This window comes from Ambystoma mexicanum, chromosome 3q, assembly GCF_040938575.1.
Source record: "Ambystoma mexicanum isolate Mex_15411 chromosome 3q, UKY_AmexF1_1, whole genome shotgun sequence".
Taxonomy (NCBI): domain Eukaryota; kingdom Metazoa; phylum Chordata; class Amphibia; order Caudata; family Ambystomatidae; genus Ambystoma; species Ambystoma mexicanum.
In genome coordinates, this window is record NC_090926.1 from 686,113,371 (window position 1) to 686,131,731 (window position 18,361).

General features: G+C 46.6%; 1 protein-coding gene across 2 annotated transcripts in view; it reads left to right on the forward strand.

The window, feature by feature from the left end:
- The window catches only part of MYH10 (myosin heavy chain 10), a 1,173,511-nt gene that overhangs the window by 307,693 nt on the left and 847,457 nt on the right, over positions 1 to 18,361 (forward strand). The gene's annotated exons all lie outside the window — the stretch shown is intronic.

Consider the following 18,361-nt stretch of genomic DNA (forward strand, 5'->3'; position numbering starts at 1 on the left):
ATGTGTTTTTAAAGATTCTAGCCTGGCCACCCAGTTTACCAGTTGAATATACTGTTCGGGTGTGGGGACGGTTGTCGCAGGCCCCCAAGATGTTCTGGATGAGACAGACATGAGGGTGCATTGTAGGCGCCTGGGAAGGCTGTAGGAGGTGAGGGGGTCGCCAATGGAAGCTGGATTGGCTGGAGGCCAGTCTATGGTTGGCCATAGATCGCGCTAGTAGTGAAACACCATTTTAGAAATCAGCAGCCATTTTGAACTAGAGGCCTAGCGCCGCGCTGCAGCAAGGGTATTGGGCCCATGCCCAATAAATAGAAACAAGTGTGTGCGTGCGGGTTCGGCTAGCAGCGTAGGCCTCAGTATAGAAAGCCAAATCCCTGGAGATTCATCAACCTCCCATACTCCTACATCCCGTCCCCTTTCCTCTATCCTTGTGGGCCTCCCCCAACATGGGGACAGTACTGGAACATTTGGCAGCGAAAAAACTGAGCTTCTCCCTTTAAATTTAGTATAGCGTGCGGGGCGCAGCCTCGGGTGTGGGTACACCCCGCTGAGTTCCTGCTCTCTGGTGCCTCACCTCAGTCCCATTTTCTGCAAGGATGGTGTCAGACCTGGCAGCCAGACCACTTGCTCCCCGTTTTTTCAATTCTTATTTCACTTCCTTTCGGTGCCTCGTCTCTCCCGGGGCATTTTGGCCGCAGAATGATAAACGAGATGTGCCTCTTGCTACCGCTTGTTCCCGGCATCGGACCCCTATGCACTCTGTTTACAGTGTTTGGGACCTGACCACCAATGGGGCTCATCTTCAGCGTGTAGTGCTCTCGGTCACAGCGCATTGAAGGATGATTTGTCATGGTGGAGGGAGATCTTCCACACCTCCTCCGCCCCACCTGAAAGACTTCGTCTTCAGGAGCTCTCGGCAAGATAAGGTTGGCCCTCAGTTCTGCACAGCCACAGCGTGGGGACTCCTTCCCTAGGTTCCCATTGATCAGGGTTCCTCGAATTCATGTTCTGGCAGGCTCGAGGCCTCTAAGGCAACCGGCTCCCAAGGGGGGGTAAGGAATTTTCGAGTGACACCTGCAAGAGTCTGTCCTCGGCTAGATCCAGCACGGCTTGCTTTGATTTAAAATGTATATAGCGCACATCCCCTGGGGGAACCAAGTGACAAGCCACATCTAGGCGCAGATCTTATATACAGTAGAATGAGGCACCCGTCACCACTCAGTTATTCAGACAAATATGTTTTAGTTGTTTCCTGAAAACTGTCAACTGTATATCTTCCTTAAATAATGCAGTAGGCCATTCCATGCACGAGCGCCGGCCACTGAAACCTTCTGTTCCCCCCAACTGACAAATCTAGATATAGGAACTACCAATTGATTTAAGACCATAGATTGCAAGGATCTATAGGGGGTGTGAGTTTGAATCTTGGCCGGTCGATGGGAAGGTGCGAGGTTGTGTATGCACCTAAAAACCAGACACCGTAACTTAAACTGGATCCATCAATGAGCCGGAAGCCATTGTAGTTTCTTCCTAAATTCTGAAACTGCTTTTTTCCAAGGTAGTGAAAATACTACACGTACTACAGCATTCTGTGCTACTGCAAGTCGTTGCAGCTGATCCTGCCAGGAGGCCATTTCAATAGTCCAGCCTGGCATTAACAAGTGAGCCCACCACCTTTGATCAATCACCTTCTGAAATGATGGGGAGGGAGTGGTTTCAGTATTTTCAACTGAAAATATACTGATTTTTATTTATTTATGTTTTTTAATTCTTGTTAACGCGCCTAATAGCCCGCAGGCCTCAAGGCGCACACAAAACATAGACAAGACAAACAGTCAAAAGAAAGTGCAGGAATCCGGAAAAAGAAGAGAAGGCTTTAATTAAACCATTTGGTTCACTTGCTGATTGTATCCCATGTCTGACTGCCAAATCCACTGCGGATTCTTAAGAGTCTGTGTACTTCATGGTGTTACAAAATATTGGCGGGCAGGGGGACCATCTGAAAAGTGGTTCCAAGATTCTTCTTGGATCCAAAAATAATTATCTAGGTCTTATTAGGATTCAGCTGGAGCTTATTGTCTATCATCCATCCTCGAACTGCCTCTGCTCATTTCAAAATACGATCTACTGCCTCTTAGACTCACATAAATCTGCATATCATCCGCATAGGAGTGATACTGTAGATTAAATTGTGCCAGAATTATTAGGAGGGAGCAAATATAGAGATTAAAGAGAACCGACGATAGAGAGTAACCCTGAGGAACTACACAGACAATAGTCTGCATTTCTGATAGAAGAGAACCCATCTAAACCTGCTATGTGTGGTCGCTAAGAAAAAAGTCAAACCATCTCCGTGCCTCTTTGGAGACATGTGCCACTTCACTCAGTCTATCACTCAAAATTTTCAGGTCGAATGCTGCTGACCGGTGTAACCTAATGAGCATGCTAACATTGCCACAATCTTTCAGTGCCGTCTCTGTTCCATGTCCCGGCCTAAAGCCAGACTGGAATGTATCAAGAATGCAGATGTATTTGTAGTTGCAGGGTCACAACCTTTTCAAGGATTTTAGTTGGCCCCACCAGCCCAGCAATCGGGCGGTAATTAGCCAATACATGGGGATCCAAACTAGGCTTTTTTAATAACGGCGTAAAGTATGACTTTTTTAAATCCCGTGGCACACATCACTGATCTAGCGATACATTAACAAAACTGTGTATTGGTCTGCTCAAGGCTTCTGCATGTTTCTGTGCTAAGCATGCCGAGATAGGATCATAGCTATGATATGTTTTAGTGCACCAATTACATTTTTGATGGTCTTTTTCCACTGTGATAAAATGTAACTCCACATTTGGGGATGTCCCCCCCCCCCCCCCCCCCCGCATTGTGAATCAGGGTCTGTCAGTGTTTTCGCCCATCGTGTGGGCTTTGCAGGATGATTCCAGTTCCCTTCTCTCTGGAAGTGGCAGCGGATCCTATGGTGCAGAGTTTTGGTACCCTCTATACGCACCAGGCACCTTATCGCTTTGACCAGGAGCGGAGGGCAGTGCCTCTAGGGACCTGGTGGCTGGTGAGGGCCGCTTCCTTGAGCGCTTCCTCCACCTCATGCATTCACCTCAGATGAAGGGGTGCCTTAAGGACAATGTGAAGGTCATCCCCAGGTGGCGCCGCCCCAGCCTCCTCCTCTGGGTACTCCTCCTGTTCCTTCTGCGCTCCCGGTGCTGGTCCCTTCACCGGTTTAGGCCCTACCAGTCGTACTGACCCCTCCAGCTCCTCCTGTATCACCAACAGCCGTTGAATCTGTCTGTGGCTCCGGACCTGCGGGGACCCTCCCGCACCTGTGTCCCAAGGCCTGGTTTCCTCTCGGCCTGTGTAAAAGGGAGACGGGGGCACAATGATGACGTGGATGATGAGGCCCAGGACGCTGAGCCCTTGGCATCCGTCAAGGCCTTTCTTGAGGGTCTCAGGGCTCTGGGAGAGTTCTTGCTGTCCCGCCTGAGGAAGGGGGAAACGCACCACAATCCAGTCTGGCATCCCCCTCCAGAAGGATGTCCATCAGGTGGCGGAGAGGGTCTGGGAGAAGCCCAGGGCCAAAGCCCAGATGATCAAGATGTTGGACAGCATGTTTAGGCTGACGGACCGGGAGCCAATCCTCCTTTCCTTCCACCCGCAGCCCCTTTCCTCTGTGTTGGCCACAGCCTCCTTGTATTCCAAACCATCGTTTTCATCAACTTCCTCCACGGGAGCCACCTCCAGTTGCCCCTTCAAGGAGGGCAAAGTCCTGGAGTCTTTGGGAAAGCGCTGTTATTCCATTTCATGACTGCATCTGCGGCAAGCCAACGCAGAAGCCCATCTTGGTTGCAGCTAACCAGAAGTTGTGGCGGGAGCTCGGGAATTTATTCCCAACCTCACTTTGGACAAGCAAGCCTCCTTCAAGGCCTGTCTGGCGGATGTCCGGGCCATCGCGTAGGACCGCCATGAAGTCTTTCGTCTCCCACACTGGCACACTCAGCAGCGGGCTGTGCCTTGGGGCTGAGAAGAGAAGCATGGCGTGGATACACGCCACAAAGTTTTCATCTGATGTGCAGGAGCATATCCAGGATCTGCCCTTTGAGGACGTGGCACTTTTTCATTCGACTACCGATGACAAATTGACAAAGAAGAAAACTTCCACTCAAACCGTCCTTGGCCATCCTGACAAAACCATGTCAGAAATCCTTCCCTCATTCAAGAAGCAGTGACGTCAAGGTTTGGGAACACAGCACGACTGTGTGGGGCCGTTTGGCTCTTTGCCCGGACACCTGGAAGCATCTTTTCAGCAACCAGCAGATCCTATCCGTAGTCTCCACGGGCTTCAGTCTTCCTTTGCCTCTACCATCCTCTCCGCCTCTTTGTCAGCTCGGGACTCTGGCTCTGTTATGGGAAGTCCTTTCTCTCTTGGAGATGCAGGCGATGGAACCGGTTCCTCTTGCAGGGAGGGGCTTTGGTTACTATTCCAGGATTTTTGAAGTACCCAAGAACACCCAGGCTGGCCTGATGGTGGTCCTGGACCTGTCATTTCTAAATCTGTCTTTACCACTGGAACGCTTCAAGATGATTACTCCTGTGCACATAATCGAGTCTCTGTGTGCAGGGGACTGGATGTGTTCCCTGGACCTCAAGGATGCATACCTGTATGTGCCCATCTATCAACCACATCAGACGTTTCTGCGGTTTACGTTTGCCGTACCACTTTCAGTACAAGGTGCTGCCCTTTGGCTTGAACTTTGCCCCTCGCGTCTTCACAAATTTGATGAACGCGGTGGTGGGCCTCCTCCACTTGGAGGGCCAGCATCTATACCCTTATTTGGATGACTGACTAGTGAGGTCACACAAAGGGGTGGTGTACTCCTGCCAGAGATTGGCGGATACCCTTCATCTGGTTGGGTTTTCCCTCAACCAGAGGAAATCAGTTATGACCGTCTAAGGAACTGGTCTTCCTAGGGGTGCGTTGGAACACTAGCGTTCACTGCGTGTTCCCCACGCCTGAGAGGCTTATGTCCCTCCCCATGGCAGTGGTACACTTTCTGTCCAACTCGACCACCTCTGCATTGGCAGTTGCACAACTACTTGTTTCCCCTGTTTCAGCATTGGGTGTTTGCGGACCTGGATTTGTTTGCATCCCCTCGGAATGCCAAGTGCTCCCAGTTTGCTTCATGGGCAGGTCAGGGGTCGCTGGGAGACGCCTTCCAGTTCTGTTGACACGACGGCAGGTGTTATGCATTCCCGCCCACCCCTCTGCTCCAACAGACTCTCCGGGACTCAGTGGGTTGCAGCCTCATCTTGTTGCTCCCCACTTACCTTCGAGACCCTGGGTTTCGGATCTGCTGCAGTTGTGCTCCCATCCATCTTCTAATACCCAGCAGGGTCTTCCTGATGCAGCAGGGCGGGCAGTGGAGCTTCCAGACCTGGCCAAACTAGCCCTGGCGCCTGATCAGCTGAGACTTCAGCACGCTCAATTTTCAGATGACGACTGGGACATCATTCAGCAGGTCAGGAGGCCCTCGACTCGGTCCCAGTATAAAAGCAAATGGACTATGTTCTTCCATTGGGCACGCGACAAGGGGCTGGACCCTGTCTCCTGTCCTCTGTATACATATTGGCTTTTTCTGCGCATCTTGCTCATTCTTGAGTCCAGGTGGATACCTTCTGCATGTATTTGGTGGACATCAGGGCTTCCAAACATTCCCTTGAGAATCTGTTTTCGGCAGCCAACCCTCTGGTTAAAGCCCACCTTAAGGAGCAGTCTAGGATTTTTCCTCCAGTGTATAAAGCTCATCCGGTCTGGGACCTTGATGTGGTTCTGGCGGCTTTGCAATGCAAGCTTTTCTGTGAACAACTGCTTGGTGATGCTAAAGACGGTTTTATTGGTGGCCCTCACCTCTGCGTGCAGGGTTAGTGAGCTGCAGGCGTTGTCCTCGTGCAAGCCTTTTACCACGTTTCACACTGACAAGGTCATTTTGTGCACTCACTCAAATTTCTTGCCCAAGGTGGTCTTTCCATTTCATTTCATTTGAATCAAGAGATCTTCCTGCTGATGTTCTTCCCGAACCGGCAGTCGGATGCAGAGGGGAACCTGCATTCTTTCGTCCCCAAGTTTTATCTATCTCAGACGAAATCTTTCAGGCAGTCCGAGGCTTTGTTTGACTTTTGGGGGCCCCTCCCCCAGCTTCCAAGGCTTCCATCGCCCGTCGACAATTTCGGAGGCGTATACGGCCATGGGCAAACCTGTTCTTGAGGGGATTCATGCTCATACAGTCCAAGCCAAGGCCACAGCCGTCGTGTTTCAGAGATATGCTTCTTTGGATGTCATCAGTAAGGCAGCTACTTGGGCCACTCTGGCGCTCTGTAAGCACTACTTTCTAGCCACCAGCTCCAGGCGCGATGCTGAGTTTGGTCAGACAGTTCTGAACAACCTTTTTGCTTTGTCATAGATATGAGGCAGGTTATCAAATCTCGACCATATGCTTCTTATTTGGTGGAATCACCCACAAGGATGGTGGAAAGGGGACTGTACGTATGAGTAATTACAGTTACTCTCTGTAGTGACTATAGTACTCATAGTCCCCTTTCCTCCACCCACTAGTATGCCCACCGTCCCCCACTAGTATGCCAAGGGCTAATATGTATAAGTGTAGCCGGGTATCTATGCGTCCGATGTGTTCAAAGGGGACTGAGGTGAGGTGCCAGAGGGCAAGACCTTGGCGGTGCGTTCTTACATCCTGATGCTGTGCCCCCTCACGCTATATTAAATTTGAAGGGGAAGCTCAATTTTGCACTGCCAGAGGTTCTGGTACCGTCCCCATTTTGGGGGACGCCCACAAGGATGGAGGAAAGGGGACTATGGGCTATGCATACTCTAGTCACACCGTTAGTACATGTATCCCAGAAGGAATGTGCCCTGCAAGGTCATGAGGGGGCAGAGAGCGCTCTGTGAACAGTTATCCAATGAGAAGGAGGGCCAGGGCATTTGACCTTGACCAGTCCCAATCCTAAATTATAGTGGCCTGATACCCCCGCCCTGAGACCCCAGCATTCCAGTGTACCATTCAGCCCCAGACCACCGACCATAAAATTGTTAGTGTACTAATTTATCAGGAAGATCACAGCAGTGAGGAAAGTTCACTCCACCTGCGGTTTTTGTGATTTGTGCTGCAAAGTCCTGGGGGGAAAGTAACAAAATATAAACTATATGTGGGAAGAGTTGGAAAGGCACCAACGCCTCTGGGATCAAGCAAGGGTTTGCATAGTTTTGGAGAGTTAGCGTGACCTCCAAAGTAGCTTCTGCACCCATGCCTGCAGTACCAGGTGTACATTAGGCCAAGTATAGGGGATGTGGTGATTTGTGCTGGTAATTGCCTATTAGGAGCTTTGCGACTGATGACGTATGGAGAAGAAACCCGTGTGGAAGGTGAACAGGAGAAGCTGGGACCAATGGCCTGACATCCGTTAAGGAGCAGGGAATATATGTAAAGGGTCGCACCAATCAGCTACTGCAAAATGTAACCTTTGTGATGCACGTCATCTGTGACGACATGTACCTTCAAAACTCTATCTGCTATGAATTACTCAGTTGACTCTGTGTTAGCAGAGTTCTTTGCTGGCATGTACTCTTTGTGTGCGAATCAACCTTGTTCTCCTTGCAAAAGGTGTGCTGGGTGTTTTTCCCCATCTTGTTGTATTTTTTCAAAGTGTGTGTTGGAGGTCTGCCAGACAATACTCTCTCTCCAGTTGCAGCCAGCTCCAATGATCGTGCTGTGAATTTTAAATCTGCCTGTTAAAAGTGTGGAGTCAAGTTGAACATGGTGGTTCTTTAGATATAAAAAGTTACATCAAAGAGAACGTGTCAGACTCTATCAAATGACTGACCAGGACCCGACCAGTTGATATGGTTACGTACTTATACATTAGATCAGATATTTAGAATGCCGGCTACAATCAAAGTTCTTTCAATATTACTAGTGTGTTGGACCTACCATGTTCCCAATCAATGTCTGAGACAAATTAACTGAAGACTCTGCTCTTCAGGGAATACTGGAGGGTCACTTGGAACCTGTAACTCACATGTGTATACTACCCATGTAATATGGGATATCCAATTTATTATAACCTGTAACCCCTCACCCCTTTCCACCAACCTCTGTTCACTAGAAATATCTTGTACACCACTCTGTTGCGTCTTGTTTCCTTTTTGGGTTTACTGTCTTTCAAAAAAATTGCTTCCTTCTTGTCTTGATAATGACACTTGTCTATTATGAGCAAATGCCTTTTGCTGTGCCCCCCTATCCAGTCAGGTTCTTAGTGACTGCCCTTAACTCTTTGATCTTCGAGTTTCGGGAGATCTAGTTTGTCTCTTTCCTTGGCCACCTTGCCCACCAACCATGTTCTATAGCCAGGCAAAGGGGCAGGGGGCAGGGCAGGTTTAAGAGGAAACCGTAAGGGGGAAATAAAACCTCTGCAGGCTGGCCTGTTTTTGAGATCAAGAGGTAGTATTCGGAACAGCTCAGGCTTGCCGTGAAGATCGTTATGGGGGAAGCCTAAGAAGACCAGGTGAGGATCCTGTATAAAGGCAGCAGTATAATGCCAGGGGGAAGCTGGAAATGGCGAGGATCAGGAGGCGTCCTGCTCGGAAGCAGCAAGGGAGAGTTGGAAGGCAGGGGGATCAGATCGGCAGAGCATTACAGCGGGGTAGCCTGGAGGAAAACTGACATGAATGGTACACGGCATGCTCCTGCAACTGACCAAGGAAGATGCAACGCACTTGCAGAGATTCCTTTCTTTTTCTGAAGCGTGCTACCCGCCACAGACATTGAGAACCAAACAAGGACAACATGCCCAATGAAACTGTGTCCATTTGCAGCATTGCAAGGGGCATACCCTTTCCAAGCCACCAGAAATTTCAGTATACCGCGATGCAGCCAGCGAATATCAGTGAGTTTGCATTCTGGAATTCCATCTTTCTGTGGCGTGCTAGCTGCTGGTGTGGTGTGTATGGCTTTAGTAGTGACACATGAAAAATCGGCTGAATACTATTCTACTGTTTGGATAGATGAAGGCCAAAGGCCAAATGATTGATCCTGGAGATAATGTTGAAAGAAAGAATTGAAAAGGAAGTTTGGAAGTTAACAGACATCTGTATAGGGATTTACTTGAAAGCCGAACCCTTTTATAAATATGAAAGTCGAGGACGTCCCTCTGCTGAGGGTCAGTTATTGCCTTGTAGTGTGTCTGAGCTTCCCAAAGATTAGGGCAATCTGGTAGCCAAAGAAGTGGCGGCTGGAAAGGCTGTACGATGGTACTCGTATGGGCAAAATGTGGTCTGTAACCCATAGATTTATGAAGAGTTGTAGGAGTTCAGCAGCAGGAAGAATATCGACCCACTTATCTTGGAAAGCAGGTATTGCTCAAGGGGCTGGTTCTAACCCTTCATCTGCATGTTGGTTGGGGGGTGATATCCAGAATGAAGGGCTGGCTTTATGCCCAACAATTTACACAGTTGTCTAGAAGGCTTACTTGTGTTAGGACCTCCTATTTGGTATGATCAGAGAAGGGATACCAGGCAATCTAAAGATGTCAGTGAAAAAGGCTTTGGTCGTCACACTGGCCAATGTTATTTTTGGGCTGAAACAGGGGCCAGCTTGTTAAACAAATCAATTACTATAATGACCTACAACCCCTGGAGGTTGCTAGAAATGGTGGGGAATAGACATGTTGGTTATGGTCTGTCTCTTACCATAGTCAATTTGCCTTTCAACTGTGGCTAGGCGAAGGGAGTCGTGGATAAGAAGAAACCCACAAGTGGAAAAACCTCTGAATGCTGACTTGCTCAACAGTGAGGTCAAGAGGCAAGATTCTGAATGATTCAGGTTTGCTGTAAAAAAAATCATTGTGGAGGAATCCCAAGAAGACCAGATAAGTAAGGATAGCAGCAGCGTGGTGCCGCGTGGAAGCTGGAAGCAGGAGATATATGGCCTGGATGCAACAGAAATCGCAGAAGCATGGATAGAGAGAGAGAGAGGGAGAGAGACAGTTTGAATGCATGGATAGGGGCGGAGCAGCAAAGCTAGTGGACCTACTGTAGAGTCTGGTGGAAGACTGAAGTGAACGATGCATGGAATTTACCAATGCAACTTACCCAGGAAAATGCGAAACGCCAGAAGAGGTCTTCCTCTTCCTTACATTGACGTGAGCTTCCCATCGAGGATGTGATGGCTGAAAGCGAAAAAGGACAACATGCCCGTGTAGTTTGTTGTCCATCATAGAATGGTAAATCTACGCCATTCATCCTGAACGAAATGTGGTCCTTCTCCGCCATACCTCTGTGCAATCTCATGAAGTGTTGGGAAATATAACTGTAAGAGAACCTAGATGAACATGAGACGAGCGTACTTAGTCAGTTAGGACTAGGCCTTTATATTCAGCACTAGGCCTAGAGTGGATTAGAGAGAACACCATTTTGAATGGCACGCTTGCTGTTGGGATGAAGAATAGCAACTTGGCACACAAATGCAGTATTTACTCACTTGCTTGCATTTTGATGGCTTAGAACAATTAGTCATAACCTTGTTTGCACTGCCCAGAGTATCCTTGTGTAATACAAGCAGAATCAGCATTAAATAAAGAGGAGGAGGAAGTGGGAGCCTTTATCGTAGTAAGGGTGTTCAATTTTTATGGTTATCACTACAAGACTGGGGAATGACCTTGGCAGACTAGGCCTCGAGTTAAATCTTTGTTGCTGAGGTTATAGAAACTTTCACTCCTATTGAAGCCAATGTACTGAAGTTACTGATAACGGTTAAGTGTTGGGATTGTTTTGAAGTTGTGTGCTGTCTCATTTCCACAACACATCCCTCTTCTTTTTTTTTTTTTTAATCTCTTTATTAGTATGTCATTAAATTAAATCACAGAAGAATCAAATACAGAGAGGAATAGTGAACCAGAGAACACAAATCAGAAAATCAATTATTCAATTAAAGAACATATCAATAAACAAACAGCATAATCAAATGATCCCTCCGACATACTAAGACAATATTAATTTTTGTAAACAATAAAAGAGCAAAATACAACAGTCAATAAAAACATGTAACATAGAGCATACACACAAACACCAACAACACACAGACACCAAACCAAATCCCCCAAAAAGTATAATAGTGGGAAAAAAAATGATCTTTCTCTTCTCTTTTCTTCTTCCCCATCTCTTTTCCTTTCCTCTTCCTTTTCCCACTACACCATTTCTACCCACTCCTCATAGTAATCCGCATCCTATATAGTCAATCATACAAGGCATTGAATGGACCCCAAAACAGATTGTACACCTCCTCCTTGTCTTTCACTCTAAATGAGAACTTTTCAAAATTCGATAAGGTGCGCAAATCAACTAACCAAACTTCAACTGTAGGCTTCTTCCTAGTTTTCCATACTCGAAGGATCAGAATTAATGATTCCCTTTACTGTCTGTTCAGAATTCTAGGGTGTTTCTATACTCCATTCTGAGCACCTCAGGTATATGTGAATCGCGTCGCGTCGACTTTCCTTATTTTACATATCATTGAGCCTTGAAACGAGATAGTTGTCTCTCCTTTTTAAATTCACTAGTCTCATTTCATATCTTATTCTCATTAGGTCACTGAAGAGCTTATTGTTCTTCAGTGCTTCAATTCTGCCTTCTGTTTTCTCCACCCGGTGTCAGTTTGGTTATTGAGGCTTGTATGTCCTGATTGCAGAGCTTTTATTTCTGATATAATGTCTGCTTTGTTTTAGTTCTCACATCCGGCGCATGCATTACCTCTGTTTGCATTTTTCTCTTGAAGTGCTGCAAATACTGAATGGCCCAGGGAGACAGCACTTGGCAGATATCATCGCTGTTTGTGGTCCTTCAAAGTATTTCGAGTTTATCTACTGCACCGTCCCTATTATTCAGCTGCCATGCCTTTTCTCAACTACTTCTGCCCACCCACTTCCACCTTCACTATGCAAGACCTTGGTTTCTCGAAGAGGCGCTGACTGTCGTCTAGTCCTCCTTTGTGCTGGACTCTGCAGTAAATGCACTGGATCAGAATTATTATTCAAGGCTCAGAGTTCCTCTTGAGTCTGTATGCCTCCAGTCGGAGGCTGGATTCTGGAGACAGCAGCTTCCAGCCATTCCATGTGTTTGCATCCTTGCCACACCTCTACTGATTCCCCACTCCACACCTTTCTTTCAGGTGTTAGTGGGCACTACGATAATTCTCCTCTTACTAGACAGAGCTGCTATCCATGCAAGCCTGTGAGACTCTCCAGCATAGACAAACAATCGAGGGAAGGGTTGGATTGAAGTCTCATTGAGTACCCTTTGCCTGTCCAGAGCTGAAACCACCGCCTGCATCCATCCCCCCATTCCTCACACCTGTGGCCCCTTGACCTGCGTCTCACCTTGAAACTTTACTTTGCCTTGTAATGGAGAGCCTCACTGGAGGCTGGCGTCACTATGCTTTTCTGCCGGTTCTGATGGCCTTATTTGCCTTTCCATCTCCTCCGCTTCGCGCTCTTCCTTCTGACTTTCTACACTGGTGGTACCCTGCTCCCAGTCTGGAGTGCATGCACAATTTAGCCAGTTCCCTTCAATGCTTTACAGGCTGAGTGTCTGTCACCATGTGTGCTCCTCTTCCGACGCGAGTAGGCATTTCTCCCCCTTGCATCTCTGTTGCTTTGGCAGTTCTGCAGGTTACGTGTTGGTCTTCTGCTTTACGCTGCTTCATTTGTAGGCCTTCTACATCTCCAGTGATACCCCACTCCGTTCCACTTATGGAAGTTAATGCTCAGCCAGAGTGGAGGGAGCCAAACGCACACTACATTGGTTTTTCAGCAAATTAGTGGATTCATTCCCCAGGAAAGGTTATCTTGGGTTTGCAAGGAGCTCCATAATCAAGCTGTCCTCTTGCCCGCACCCCTAGTTGTCTCCATTCAAGGACTTTACTGTGCAACGTAAAGTATTTGGAGGGGTCCACGGTTTAGTGCTGGGCCACACCATTTTAAAGGACTTTGAGGATTTCAACCAGAGACCTGTCAAGGGGTATATAAAGAAGCAACTTTTGGCTGAGATCCTCTGTTGTAAAAAGTCTCTGGAGGGGGCAGGTTGATTTATTCGACTTGGAGGTATGGCAGGAATCATTTGGTTACCTGGAAAATGTCAAGGAATGGTCTGATGGATAGAACAAAGCTGGATAAAATAATCTTTATATTGGAGGCAAAGAACAAATGAAGACATTCTGGTATTGGGCATTGGTTGGCTAAGTAGCTGTGGGAGGTGTGAGAAACCAGAGGGTCTCTCCATCTAGTCCCCGGGGATCTCTTGCTCAGGTGGCCATGGGGATGGGCCAGTGTGCCAGGATCACCCGAGTTAGGGGTCCTCAGGAAGTGGGCGTGAGATGCCCAATTGTGAGACGCAGTATCCCTCTCTTTTCAACACCTTTACCCCATCCTATTTTTGAGGATATTCCTATTTTCCAACTCCCCCACCACTTTTCCTGCTCAAACACTGAGCCGAGCAAGTGGTGTTCTGAACGAAGAAAGACTAACACTCTAACACTCAAACATTACACTGGACATGTCCTGTTAGTACGGTCAGGCAAATGACCACAATTGCATACACCTGATACCTATTGACTTTCCCCACCTGGATAAAAGGTGGAGCACTCGGTCACACTCTGAGCAAGGCAAGGCACAAGAAGGAGCAGTTCTTCCGTGGCAGCAGTGAAGCAGGTGGAGCAGGACGACAGGCCCAGAAGCAGAATCGAGGATTGGAGAGACCATGGGCATCACAGCGAACGATCCTTACCTCCAAAGAATCTTGCAGGCTGCCCAAGTGACCCTGACGAAAGAGAACCGTGAATCTGGCATTGTCCAAATGATACCAGCAGCCCTCCCGGGTGAACGACCGAGTTGGGGAGGTAAAGCAGCAGCTGTCGTATCAACCTTGGCTCCTAGATCAAAGATGCTAGCACAGAAACCAGCACAGCCGGGGAGTTAAAGAAAGCTGTGAAAGTCTTTGTTGAAGATAAAATTTACAAGCGGCAACAGTGTATCACGAGAATTAAAGTTGCACATATACTGAAGACACGAGTGAAAGTGAAATGTGATTGTCGCCAAAGTATTGTTGAACTGTGAAACGAACAAGTGAGACATGATATGAGATCAGAGTGGGCCGGCATAGCAAAAGTGCCCAATCAAATGTCTCTGTTTAAATGTACATAGTGGTGCGAGCGGAAACATGAAAAGCTAAGAAACCCAGGAATGACAAATGTATCTGACATCAGTGGGAAAATGAATACAAAAAGAACTGTAATCAAAGTGGTCTGGCTGCGGTATTTGTGAAACCCCTAGCACATTTGAAAGTCTTCGATGAGACCTGAAGGGAACTGCAAGCAATCGTGATTTGGAAGGTCCGAGCCCGACCGAGGGAGACCTGTAGCGTACTGTGAGCAATTGTGATTTGGAAGGTTTGAGCCCGACAGGGGGAGACCTGTAATGAACTGTGAGAAAGTGTGATCGGAAGGTCCGAGCCCGACAGAGGGAGACCTATGTGAACTATAAAGCCTGAAGTTTGAAGTATCAATCCTGGAGGAAAGGAACTTTTTTGTTTGTTGAAATGAACCCAAGCCATCCTGCGAAGAAGAAGAAACATTGCGCAAACAAGACTTTTTTTATGGAAGGCCCTGGTCCGTAACCTGAACTGCATCCTTGTGTTTAAAGCCAGAGTGTGTTCTAAGACCCGAGTGTGCCACCTTACCCAGTGCTAAAGACGTGGGGAAGGGGATTTTACTCAGTTACCTTGATATATTGTTTTAAACCCTGCTTTTTCCTTTACACATACCTCTTTCCCTATACACGTATATTGTAGTAGAGTTAAGGGCATGCAATAGTTTTTTCTAGCATAGGCCATTTTATTTTGACTGACAAATGACTAGGACTGTTTTTTTTTTTTTTTTACATTTTGTTTTTACTTTAATGTTTGAGAGTACTCCCATCCTTAGGTATAGGGCAAGCTTTTTCATACCTCCTTTTCAAGTTACAATAAAGGTTTTTGAACTTGCCAGTCTTGTATGTCTACTTGTGATACCATGCCTCCCTTACAGAGGCCATATCAGCCCGTATCCGAACACCCTCTGTGAACTTCTTAGTTCTATAGTTTCTATAGCCATGATTTTGGAACCACCGATGGAAAAAAGATCTGGTGGAAAAAGCAATTGGGTGTTGAGCTTGGGTCTTTTATCTGCGAAGGGATTCAAGTGAAGGATGCAATTTCTGCAAGGATGGTGAAGCACTACGATCATAAGATGGGAAATGTATTCAAAAGTGTTGCACCTTATTACAAGCAATAGCTCTTTTTCAGTGCTTCTATTTATGTGTTGGAGAACGGATATCTGAGGGGTAATGAGACATTTATTAGTGAACCAAGACTCACTGATTGCTAGCAAATTAAAAACTATCCTCTTTATAACTGTCATAGATGAAATGACTTGACTGCTGGCTGGGTTAAGCAGAAATTGTGTGTTTGGTGATAGAGAATAGCTTAAGAGGCTTGTAAAACCGCCCCAGCCCCTGTACCAAGATTAAGTGGTTTTGGCAAGCAACATTTGATATGTGGTGTCTGATGTCTCTTCAGGAATTAAGACAGGCTTTTGTGACGGGGTTATGGGGATGTTGAGTGATACATTATGTAATACTATGCGTTATTCCTGAGATTTTATGGGAGCCTTATTGGCTTGATTATGGAGTATAGATAAAGTTGAATTAGTTGGCTCTGGGATGGGTGGATCTGTCATTTGGTGCAAAATGCATGCTGGCTGAATATTTGCAAACAGATTTGCTAGGTTTATATGTACTATGTTTGCTTGGATTGGGTTCCTCATACCCCATTGGTCTTTTACTTCACCCATCCTCTATATCTAAACCTGCCCCCAAAATGTGTTTTCCCCCCAAACTTCAATTTTGTTCCAAAGTTCGTTTTGGGTTTCAGGTAGATGTGCCCCCTTTTTTGGCAAATTATTGATGATATTTGATTTAGTTGTATTCCTATTGTTATACATGACCCAGAAAGATATCACAGCACTAGCTGACTAACAGCAAACTGGAAGAGAGCAAGAATTTAGAAAAGGGATTTTCTGAAAGTCGTTTGACATTCTCTCATGAAACCCTTTTGGTAGGACTTTTCAGAGAGCAGCACTTTAAAATTTGAATTGCATGCTCCTACCCTTTTGCACATTACAAACATTGCACAAGTACTAGCCCAGAGTCCTGCAGACAAACACAATGTTCCGTTAGGCTGATGCAACTTAATATTCTCCTTCAGATAGTTGGGGAACTGGATACATAGTGCCTTATGAACGAAGGTTGGTGCTTTTCAGCATGCTTCTAGCCTTGACAGGTGGCCAGTGAAGACTTCTCTGCACATGGGAAATGTGAGCCAGTCCTGGAACTTCATAACGATTCTGTCTGTGGTGTTCTGCAGGACGTGGAGATTGTGGATGGTTTCCTTGTTTCCATCATTTATGATAGAAAAGTCCAAATCAGTCTTTAACTCGATAGATATCGACACCAAGGGATTTAATTTTCTTGAGTGTAGATCTTGGATGGTAATTGTAGCAGAACAGGATCTCATCCCATTCTTCAAAATCCCATTCTTCAGTGGTGAGCAGGAGCATTTTTTATTTTGCTCTGGTTTAAACTGGGCTACCTTTCTCGCATCCATATCTCAGTTATGGTAAACGACTGGTATACGGTATAGGTTGCCATCTCGGGTGTGTGACGAATTGCAGGAATTTGTCCCTTCTCCTCAAGGGGGAGCTACCCCTGTGAGGCTAGGGAGGTGATCCTGCTCCGCAATACCTTCCCTAGGGTTAGAGGCAAGTGGGATCTCACCGGGAAAGGCTCCCCCCTGTGGGGACAAGGACACTCATTCCTGTAACTCCTTAAGGACTATCGTAAATGCACATCTTCAACCATGCCCCCACAAGGACTCGTACAAAGAAGGAACCAATATGTGTTATTGTAAAACTGAAGTTGTAAATATTCCTTTAAGACTTTTTAATACATGTAACAAAGAGAAGCCGCGCGAGAGAACAGGAAGAAGAGAAAAGCTAAGCTGGGGGAGCGGGGGTGGGTTTAGGGGTGGGGGAATGGAGTCTTAGAGATGTAACCTCTGTGAGGGGAGGAGACTGGGAACTCTGGAGAGCCCTTGAGTTTTCAACAGGCTGCAAAGCTGGAATCGAGTCCTCAAAAGTGGGGAGAGAGCGAGGAAACGTATACACAGCATCCTCAGAAGTGGAGAGCGAGTGAAGCCATAAGCGGTGGCGGGCCCACAACAAAACAGTGGTGGACCAGAGGTCCTGTGATGCACGACAACACCGCTACGTGGACAAGAACACAAAGCACACCAAGCATGGAGATACCGAGCACCCATAAGAAAGAACAGGAACAAGAAGGAGAAAACATAAGAGAAAAGGGATATGGACGAGTGAATGAGAAGCCTGAACGAAACGGAGACCTAGTGATGTTATCCAGACCAGCAGGTAACGGGAAAATCAGGACACCCTGGGAGGAGACGGGAAATCATTATATGGACACTCCTACTCATTCCAGTCAATATAATGAAAACATTCTAGTGAGAGGAAGAGGATTGAGGAACCATTGTTATATTCATAGTCGTCTCACTCACTATGATGAAAACCTTCTATTGAGGAGAAAAGTGAATCAACCTCAGTATATGAAGATTCATACTCTGCCCAATCAATACAAGGAAAATCCATCAGTAAGAGAATTTATTAAGAATCATGATAAGTGTTCTGGTTCAAACAAGTTAAGATAACCAGGAGAATAAGAGGAGGAGAAAAGGATCGTTATAAGAGGACTCTTACTTGTCAGAGTCAAGCTAACGAAAAGACAGTAGTGAGAACAAAACTAAAGGTGAATCGCTATGAAACCATTCCTAATTGTCTCAGTAAAGATATTGAGAGCTTAACCAAGAAAGACAAAAGCTTGGAGGCAAAGTACCACAGATAGGTTGGATAACCTTACCCTGGGAAAAGGGAAGAAGCAATATTTGAAATGGCAACAAAGAATAAAATAATCAACCAAGATCAGACACTGAGAAGAGAAGGACAAGCATAGCAGTAAAGTACTAACAACTTTGAACTAATTAGAGGTCACAAGTAACTATTTGAAGATTTGTCACTGACCACAACTTACGCGCGGCAAGCACCCTGGAGAAGGGAGTCATTCTCCTGGCCTTAGTTGTGATAAATAGTGGTAGGGCTAGTTAGGGTTAATTTGGGATATTTG